Genomic DNA, 9,897 nt, shown 5'->3' on the forward strand with positions numbered 1-9,897 from the left:
AGGTGTTCTTCCTGAGGAAAAGCCACGCCAGCAGCACAGTGATGGAGACACCCAGGACTGCTGGGGGTGCAGGCCGTCATGACAAAGGACACGTCCAGGGCAGATGCCACAGATTCCCAGTCACACCTGGGCTGGATCACCTCCAGCCAGACCCTGGCTAACAGGGAACAGTGAGTCCCAGAGCCTGGGACCTGCACACCAGGCCACACTGGACTTTGTAAGGGTCAAGTGGCAGCAGGGTCCTTCTCCCACCCGACACTCCCATGGCTGGCAGAAAGAACAGACACAGCTGCGTCCCCAAGCCCGTGGCAGGGCACTGTGAGGGCCCAGGGGCAGGCCAGGTGCCTCGAGCTGGGAGTGGGAGTGGGGAGGTCCAGATAAAATCACTTGGATTATTACACAAGCAGCATTGATGTGGAACGGCTTGTTTCCTGGGCTTACAGCACTCACACCTGCCCCACACCTGCCCGCCACATTCTTGGACATTACAAGTCCCCACACCTGCCCTCCACATTCGTGGCTGCTCTAAGAGCTTGCAGAGGGTTCTCCATCCCTGCCGGATGAAATATCCAACTTTCCCCTTCACTTTCTCTAGTCCCTGTTTACAAACCAACACAGGCCCCCCATTGCCTCCCAGACCCATTCGACTCAGAATGTGCTGTCACTTCTGGCCATCCTTCCGGACCTAGCTGCTGCTCTCCTCTGTCTGAGCTCTGCTGAGCCAGTGACATTCACAAAGCCTGTCTGGCCCCTCATGCACCTGCACTTCCCATGCTTGGGGTCAAGGAAGCCCCTCTGTAAGTGGAGAAGGCCATTCCCTCTCATCCTTCTGGACGTCTTCCCTGGACAGAATCCAAGCCTCCCTGTATCAGTTTGCTAGGATTCCACATCACAGTAGCATAGACCTAGGGACTTAAACAACAGAAAAGTGTTGTCTAGCAATTCTGGAGGCTGGAAGTCTGAGATCGAGGTGTCAGCAGTGTTGATTCCTTCTGAGACTGTGAGAGGGACTCTGTTCCCAGCCTCTCTTCCACCTTCTGGTGGTTTGCCGGCAACCTTTGGTGGTCTTTGGTGTGTGCAAGGACCATTCCGGTCTCTGCTGTCACCTTCACATGGCGTCCTCCCTGTGCATGTGTCTGTGTCCAGATTTCCTCTTTCCATAAAGACACCAGTCATATTGGTTTAGGGGATAAAACTTAATGACCTCATGTTAACTTGATCACTTCAAAGCCCCTGTTTTCAGATAAGGCCACATTCACTGAGAGTAAGAACTTATCTTTTAAGGGGGACATACTGCAGCCCATAAATTCTACATTTTATTCTTTTTTTATTATATTTTAAGTTCTGGGATATGTGTGCAGAACGTGCAGGTTTGTTACATGGGTATACATGTGCCACGGTGGTTTGTTGCACCCATCAACCCGTCATCTACATTAGGTATTTCTAATGCTCTCCCTCCCCTAGCCCCCCACTCCGCAACAGGCCCCCGTGTGTGATGTTTCCCTCCCTGTGTCCATGTGTTCTCATTGTTCAACTCCCACTTATGAGTGAGATCATGCAGTGTTTGGTTTTCTGCTCCTGTGTTCGTTTGCTGAGAATGATAGTTTCTAGCTTCATCCGTGCCCCTGCAAAGGACATGAACTCATCCTTTTTTATGGCTGCATAGTATTCCATGGTATATATGTGCCACATTTGCTTTATCCAGTCTATCATTGATGGGCATTTGGGTTGGTTTCAAGTCCTTACTATTGTGAATAGTGGTACAATAAACATACGTGTGCATGTATCTTCCTAGTAGAATGACTTATAATCCTTTGGCTATATACCCAGTAACGGGATTGCTGGGTCAAATGGTATTTCTGGTTCTAGATCCTTGAGGAATTGTCACATTGTCTTCCACAATGGTTGAACTAATTTACACTCCCACCAACAGTGTAAAAGCATTCCTATTTCTCCACATCCTCTCCAGCAACTGTCATTTCCTGACTTTTTAATGATTGCCATTCTAACAAGGTTGGAGGTTAGAGATGGTGTCTCATTGTGGTTTTGATTTGCATTTCTCTAATGACCAGTGATGATGAGCTTTTTTTCATGTTTGTTGGCCACATAAATGTCTTCTTTTGAGAAGTGTCTGTTCATATCCTTTGTCCACTTTTTGATGGGGTTGTTTGTTTTTTTCTTGTAAATTTGTTTAAGTTCCTTGTAGATTCTGGATATTAGCCCTTTGTCAGAGGGAAAGATGGCAAAAATTTTCTACCATTCTGTAGGTTGCCTGTTCACCCTGATGATAGTTTCTTTTGCTCTGCAGAAGCTCTTTAGTTTACTTGGATCTCATTGGTCAATTTTGGCTTTTGTTGCCATTGCTTTTGGTGTTTTAGTCATGAAGTCTTTGCCCATGCCTATGTCCTGAATGGTATTGCCTAGGTTTTCTTCTAGGGTTTTTATGGTTTTAGGTCTTATACTTAAGTCTTTAATCCATCCTGAGTTAATTTTTGTATAAGGTGTAAGGAAAGGGTCCAGTTTCCGTTTTCTGCATATGTCTAGCCAGTTTTCCCAACACCATTTATTAAATAGGGAATCCTTTCTGCATTGCTTGTTTTTGTCAGGTTTGTCCAAGATGAGATGGTTGTAGATGTGTGGCATTATTTCCGATGACTCTGTTCTGTTCCATTGGTCTATATATCTGTTTTGGTACAAGTAACATGCTGTTTGGGTTATTGTAGCCTAGTAGCATAATTTGAAGCCAGTCTACCTTTTATTCTTTCAGATGCTATACTCATCCTACCTGGGCATCCCCACGTCCTCCCTCCTCGTGACTCAGATCATCATGTTTAACTCTGCTACGCCCAGGCTCACAGAACATGGAGTTGTTTCATTTTGTGATTCCTGCCCCACTTCTCCGTGCACCCTCCAAGGGCTGGAACAGCCAGGACATATGTGCCCTACACAGGGGCTACAGGTAGGTATGCAAAAGAAAAAATAATTGTTAAATCCACCTATTGTTTTGAGTTCTTCTGATCTTCAACTCAATGTTATCTCCCTTCTAAGATTGTAAACGCCTTCGGGGAGGGATCCTCATCCTCAGCTTTTCTCCCATGTCCCACAGTACTGAGCTAGACATGGACACTGGAGGAAGCCAGAAAAAACAGAATTTTTCCCATAAACAGACCCAAGGGGATGCTGCATCTACCTTTATGCTCATTCTGCAAAAGTTTCCCAAGGAAACAGGGTGCATTATTTCAGGACCATGACTGCATCTTTCATAGAAACGAGGGAGAGAAGCCCCAGTGACTAGCCTGATTTCTCCTAAAGTTCACTGGCCTCTGAGAATAGAATTTTCCTTTCTGGGACTTCTCAGAAAGCACCCTGCATCCAAAAGCACAGAGTAGGTATTTTTCTAACTATATTTGTCTTGCTAATCCCTTGACCCTTCAAGTGAATCTTCAGTAAACAATTTTTAGCATTTAAACAAAAGTAGCCAGTGTCACTAAGTAATTTTAGGCCAACTCTCCAAGACAGAGCATGTGACTCTGGGAGAAAAAGGCGTTTCCTGGCTTTAATGAGTAAGTTGTCTGTTTTCAACAAACTTTCATCTCAAGTTTCAAGGTGTGCTTGAGATTGAAATGACAAACATCCTGTACTTTGTCCTATGGCTACACCTTCTAATGGAGACAGGCACAACACAACACAAGCAGATGCTTTCTTTATCTGGCCCAGGGAAATGTCACAAACGGGCACTTCCTGCTGTTGCCGTGCACGTGGAATTGTTTAGAAAGCATCACTCCTGGCTCGGAGCAGTGGCTCACGCTTATAATCCCAGCACTTTGGGAGGCTGAGGTGAGCGATCACCTGAGGTCGGGAGTTCAAGACCAGCCTGACCAACATGGAGAAATATCATCTCTACTTAAAAAAAAAAAAAAATTAGCCAGGCGAGGTGGTGCATGCCTGTGATCCCGGCTACTTGGGAGGCTGAGGCAGAGGAATAGCTTGAACCCCGGAGGCGGAGGTTGCGGTGAGCCAAGATTGCGCCATTGCACTCCAGCCTGGGCAACAAGAGCGAAACTCCATCTAAAAAAAAAAAAAGAGAAAGAAAGAAAGAAAGTAAGTAAAAAATTATTACTCCTGGTCCCAGTCCCTGGTCACCACGGCTGTGGCTTTCACATCCAGTGTACATCCTTCCTCAGACTTACACCTCCTAGGGGAGGAGGAAACAGGGAACCAGGAAATGGAAACATGGTTCCATGATTGTTATTTTTAAGTAAAAATGATATTGCGATATAATTCAGACCATAACATTCACCCTTTTAAAGCATACAAGTCAGTGGTTCTCAGTATATTTCAGTAAATATAGGGCACAGGAACAGTTTTAGAATGCTTTAGAATATGTTAATACCCCAAAAGAAGCCCTGAACCCATTAGCAGTCCTTCCCTATCTCTGTCCCTGGCAACTGCTAATCTACTTTCTGTTTCTGTGGATAAAGAAAAAGATTAGCTTGAGAGATCAGCTTGTATATTTAATGCTATGCTCAGTAAACAAGGACAAAATACAAAAACCTGGCATAATTCAGTTTAATTTTCTAAGCAACTCATTCTGTGTTATTTTAAAAAATGTGATTTCATTACGACTGATGAATTTAAAGTCCTGGTACTGATGGACAAGCCACTGGGCAGAGGTGAAAGAAAGCTTTGAAACCTTCTCCTTAGCCATTGGGGTGTGATCTGGCCCCACGCAGCTGGGAGCTGTTACCACCCATTGCATCTGTAACTGACTAGAGGATGGTTCTTAGGAAAGATCATCAGTGGAGCATAGTGAAATCAACAGCAGATTCTGTTTGTTAGATGGTGTTGGGTTCACAAGGCTCTGCTCTTCCATCAACCTTCATAAGGGAGCTGCATCCTGACTGATTAATCTTTCCAGTGATAACAGAGTTTGGGCGGGCCAACCCCTTAAGAGGTGAGCTAGAGGGCAGGACCTGAATTTCCAGTTTCTTTGAGCATTCACTGGCCTGCATTGTGCTGACTTAGGTAAGTAACACATAAATATTTTCTGATGATGGCCCTGGCATGTAAAAATCACAGTTCAAAATGACTTGGGGATACTGCAGCCACTCACATATCCATTGTTTTATTCAATACATATTAATGATTGTCATGAAATTACACTGGCAACAGATGCTCAGGACACAAACATACCAAGTAGACATGGATCCCATCCACAATTACTTCACAGTTACTTCTGAATATCTGTAGAGTGGGGGAGAGAAAAGGCACTCTTAACCAACGCAATATTAGACGTCAAAAGTGAGACAGGCCAGAAACTCAGTCCTGGGAGGAACGATAGAATAAAAGTAAAAAGAAATTATTTCCACCAACCTGAGCAGCTATATGAATATCTGCCCTTTACCAGACACATGTGTGAGCACGCATGACACTCACATACACACACTCTCATATACACTCACAAACTCATTCAGACACAATCAAGAATTGCCTAGTTATTACTGAGCACTGGCTACTCATCAAATCTCTACTAATAATTTTATGTTTATATTTTCCTAATGTCTGCAGTAACTTTAAAAGGTAGGAATATCATTATCCCTTTTTTTCTCAAGGAAACTGACAAACTCCAATCATTGTCTAGCTAGCAAAAGGACGGTATGAACCCAGATTTGTCTGATTTTAAATCCATGTTCTCATCCTATAAGCGAAGTGGGCTTTCTGACTCATGGAAGAAGAATCAGCAGGGCGAGCTCTCAGAACAAGCAGTGTTCTGCTGTGTGAAGATGAGAAGGGCATCTATCCAGGTGGAAGGAAGAGAGAGTAAAGCCCTGGGGGATGAGAGGATGGGGAAGGGGAGTGAACCTGTTAAGCCCTATGCTGCAGAACAGGAATTTCAGCTCAAATCTGCAGACACAAAAGCCACTGTGCTTAACTCCCTCAATGCCTCCCATAAGTAGCAGAAACTATATACACTTCACATTTATTGCAAGGGTTTATAGCATTCGGGGCACATGAAAGGCTTCCAAAGCCAAGCAAACCCCTAGCAGGGGCACAAACAGAACATCCCTGTGGTAACCATGAGCTTATCTTCTTGTTTAAGGAGCACAATCCAGGCCTTGCCCTGTCCAGCCCACACTCCAGGCCCAGCAACCATAGGGAGGAAGTACAGAAGAACCGTGGGCTCCATCGGAGAGCCAGGTATGAGGCTTCTGAGGAGGCCTCCAGGACGGGCAGTCACTCACCCTGCCAAGAACAAGCTGAAGGAAAGTGTAATGAGTCTTCAAGAAAAGAAAGCTCATGTGCTCAGAAGATTACGGTTGGATCAACTAATTTCTGAAGACTTAGTAGATCGCAGCACTTTAAAACAACTCAACCTCCAGAGGCAGCAGTGAATGACTTTCAACCCGTGTCCTTAGGCCTGGATGATTAAGAGCAGGAACGCTGGACCCAGAAGACCTGGGTTTAAATCCCATCTGCAGAAAGTGGAGAACACGACTAGAGCTGTGAGGATCAGGAACATGGATCCATGGGAGATGAGGAGAGCAGGGCGGGCACAAATGGAGCCTGGCCACTATCTGTTTTTCTCTTCCTGGGACCGTGGCTCAGTTCTTCTCTTCCCAGGACTTCCCAGACCACCGGGCTTAGAATCTGAAGCCTGTGTTCCCCATGGGCTGGCTCAGACAATGGGGGTTCTCAGAATAGGATGTGACTCTCCAAAGGGCATGTGAAAGCTTATCTGTAAATATCCAAAGACATGGTAAGTTTTCAATAGTTGATAAGTATTAATCTATAACATGGCCCAGGGATAGGCTAACAGATTCTGCAGACACCTTCCAAATCACTGATTCTCTTAAATGCCATTTCAAATGAGCTGAAAGCAAATTATACTGCTGGTTATAATCTAATATTGGGAGGAAAGAGTGCTTAGATGCACCAATTACACTATTTTCCCTAAAAAAAATCAATCATCTCACTATTCTTTGTCCATCCATCATCCATTCATTGATTTAATAAATAATGCTGAGGACAATATTCACATCTGCTATGCAGCATAGATTATATAAAGGATAAATATGATGGTATTTTGAGGCCACATGCAATTTTATAAGGGATATTTTATACAATTATTAATGTAAAGAGACTTAAAAAGAAGTCATTTGCAAAAGAATAAAATTACAATGTATAGTTTATTTTTTCCTAAGATGGTGAACTTGAATCTAGTCAAGCTTTTAGTTAAGTCAATTTCAGTTTATAGGTGTTACAGTCTGTAGGATATACGGGGGACAAAGGAACAAGGTAAGCAACACTGACCTGGAACATTCTACAGGACTGCTGACCTGCTCTCTTCCACAAATCAGTGGCCTGAGAAGAACCATTCTAGATGAAAAGAGATGAAGGGACATGACCAGGTTCGATTCATGATTCTGGAGGGGATGCCGTTTTCACAGACTGTGCAGAATATTACAGTGACAAATGGGGCCCTGAGGGATGCTGCTATGAAAGTTTAGATTTACTTCCCTTTTAAACTATGTGCATACACTTAAATAAAATAAAAAGTAAATTTTAAATTGTGAGTGAAGCAGTGTCTGTGGTATATGCTAAGAATTCAGAGGAGAGAGAGTTAATGGAAGATAAAACTATCAGGCAAGACAAAATAGAGCACAAAAAGCATACATTGGGCCTGCAGAAAGGAGAATTGGTTGTACACGAGGAAGACCTTTCAGTGTGTTGTGGGTCTTTCCTGGGTGAGAGGTTTAATTTAACTTGAATGCAGCTCAATCAATACTTACCGAACCACGTATTTTATGCACCATATTGTGTGTATGTGAAATATTCAGTACAGTGCCTGCCCAATGAGAACATCTAAATGTTGATAGACACTCATTATCAAATTTGCAATTTCCCTTTAATAAAAACATGTATACAAGAGAAACTTACCACCTCCTCTTCCAAGAAATGAAGCCAAATGGTTACTAGCCTAATGATTCCTAGCACATATTCTGGTTCCAGAATGCCTGGTTTTGAATCTCTCCTCTTTACCCACTGGCTTAGTAATCTTGGATGAGCTACTTAAAGTTTCTGTGCCTCAGTTTATTCATGCCATGGTAACAGCAGTGCTTACCTCATAGGGTTGTAGTGAGTATGACATGACTTACTCTATGAAAAGTACTTAGAACACTGCCTGGCACATGGAAAGTTCTAAGGCAACTGTAAATGCCATGAATTTAAAATGATAAAAAGGACAGAGGTTGGGAGGAAGGAGAGGATCAGGAAAAATAACGAAAGGGTACTAGGCTTAATACCTGGATAATAAAATAATGTGTACAAGCCCCCATGACACAAGTTTACCTATATAACAAACCTGCACACGAACCCCTGAACTTAAAATAAATGTCAAATTAAAAATAAAATAAAATATGAAAAATAACAAGTACTATCTAACATCAAATTCACTTAAATACTATAAGGGGGATAAACAATGTATTTACAATGCTTGACTCTGGATTGAAGAATTACATGTGATTTTCATTTTTTCTGTATGCTTGTTGATGTTTTCTTAATGTACTGCAATTAATAAGCAACACTTCTACAAGGAGAACAGAGTAATGCAAATTATATTAGACCTTTAGCTATAAGGAATATGTTATTTGTGAATATATTTAAAGATTTAGAACAATTAGCATATATTTTTCTATATGAATCACAAAACATGCTGCCATTATTCCCATTATAACAGTGAAAATAACGAGCGAGGGGCCGGACGGGTTAAACTTATTTTCCAAGGCCTCAGAAACGGTATTGGAGTTGGTCTTCGGAGTGGCCAAAGTTTTTTCCCTTTGCTTCTAATTTGCAATGAAAGATATAGAAAATCAATGTACAGACCTTCTCAGTGATATTTCAAAGCCCCTTTAGATATTTGTAGTATGCTAATATGTCCATGAGCGCTCAGAATTTTCAAGTCTCCCACAGGAGCGGTCAGTGTTTGGGAAGGAGGCAGCCCCAGCTCCAGCCCACGCCCTCTGCTTTCTTATGCATGCTTCCCCTCTAATTCTGAAAACCATGACAAAGCCAGGAGGGCTTAGGCGGTGCAGGGGTCCTCTGGGCCAATTCAAATGCCTGCGACCCAGTTTTCAGTTGTAGGATGCCTGCAAAATGTGGAGAAAATGCCCATGGCTGGGTGGCAACGGCTTTAAGCTGAGCTCCGCCAGATCCTGCATGTAAGATCTGCAGTCACTCTTTTCTGTCTCCTTCATGAGGTCCTTCCCACCTCGAAAGCCATGCTTGGTTCTCTCCGAGGAGACAAGTAAGAGAAGGACTTGGCTAATGATTGGTAGCTGATCCATTAGGGGCTGTGACACACACCTTCCCTTCCTGTGAAACCGGAGCCAGGGTCTCCATGGATGCCACAGGGCCCGCAGAGCTCTGCAGGGAGGAGGGCGGGGTGTCCGGGTCCCCCCGACACCCTCCCAACCCGGACGCTGGCAGGTCGCTCTGCTGCCCCCAGTTTCCCTTGCAGTTTGGCTAACTTGATACTCCCTTTCGCCTCCTAAATTGTTGTTTTACATTTCTACATTCCCTAACTGACGTGATTGTTTCCTGCGACTCAAGTGGGAATTCTCTGAATGCTGATGGAGGAAAAACGAAAGGATTGAGGACTCCTGGGGGAAAGAGACTTAAGTCCATACCACATAAAAGACATTGTTTAAAAGGGGGTGAAGGTAAAAATATAACCAAGGATTTGTTTTTTTCCTTAAATCACTGGAATACTCTATTACTCATTACTAGATGGACAACTTACATTGACCACTTTACTCTTTTAGTATGGAAAATATTTGTACTCTCTCTAGCGCTGTAGGATCATGCAAAAATGGAGGCCAGGAATAAGATTCTTTACAT

At 43.4% G+C, this 9,897-nt stretch overlaps 1 long non-coding RNA gene across 1 annotated transcript; it reads right to left on the reverse strand.

Moving 5' to 3' along the window:
* Positions 1-2,364: 2,364 nt before the first annotated feature.
* LOC103785045 (uncharacterized) lies at positions 2,365-8,998 on the reverse strand. The gene is made up of 5 exons (XR_610746.5): positions 8,884-8,998; positions 7,312-7,377; positions 6,243-6,736; positions 5,194-5,244; positions 2,365-4,068 (listed from the first exon to the last, which is right to left on the reverse strand). It is a non-coding gene; the product is annotated as an uncharacterized LOC103785045 (long non-coding RNA).
* Positions 8,999-9,897: the final 899 nt, after the last annotated feature.

The sequence above is a fragment of the Pan paniscus genome, chromosome 12 (assembly GCF_029289425.2).
Source record: "Pan paniscus chromosome 12, NHGRI_mPanPan1-v2.0_pri, whole genome shotgun sequence".
Lineage (NCBI taxonomy): Eukaryota > Metazoa > Chordata > Mammalia > Primates > Hominidae > Pan > Pan paniscus.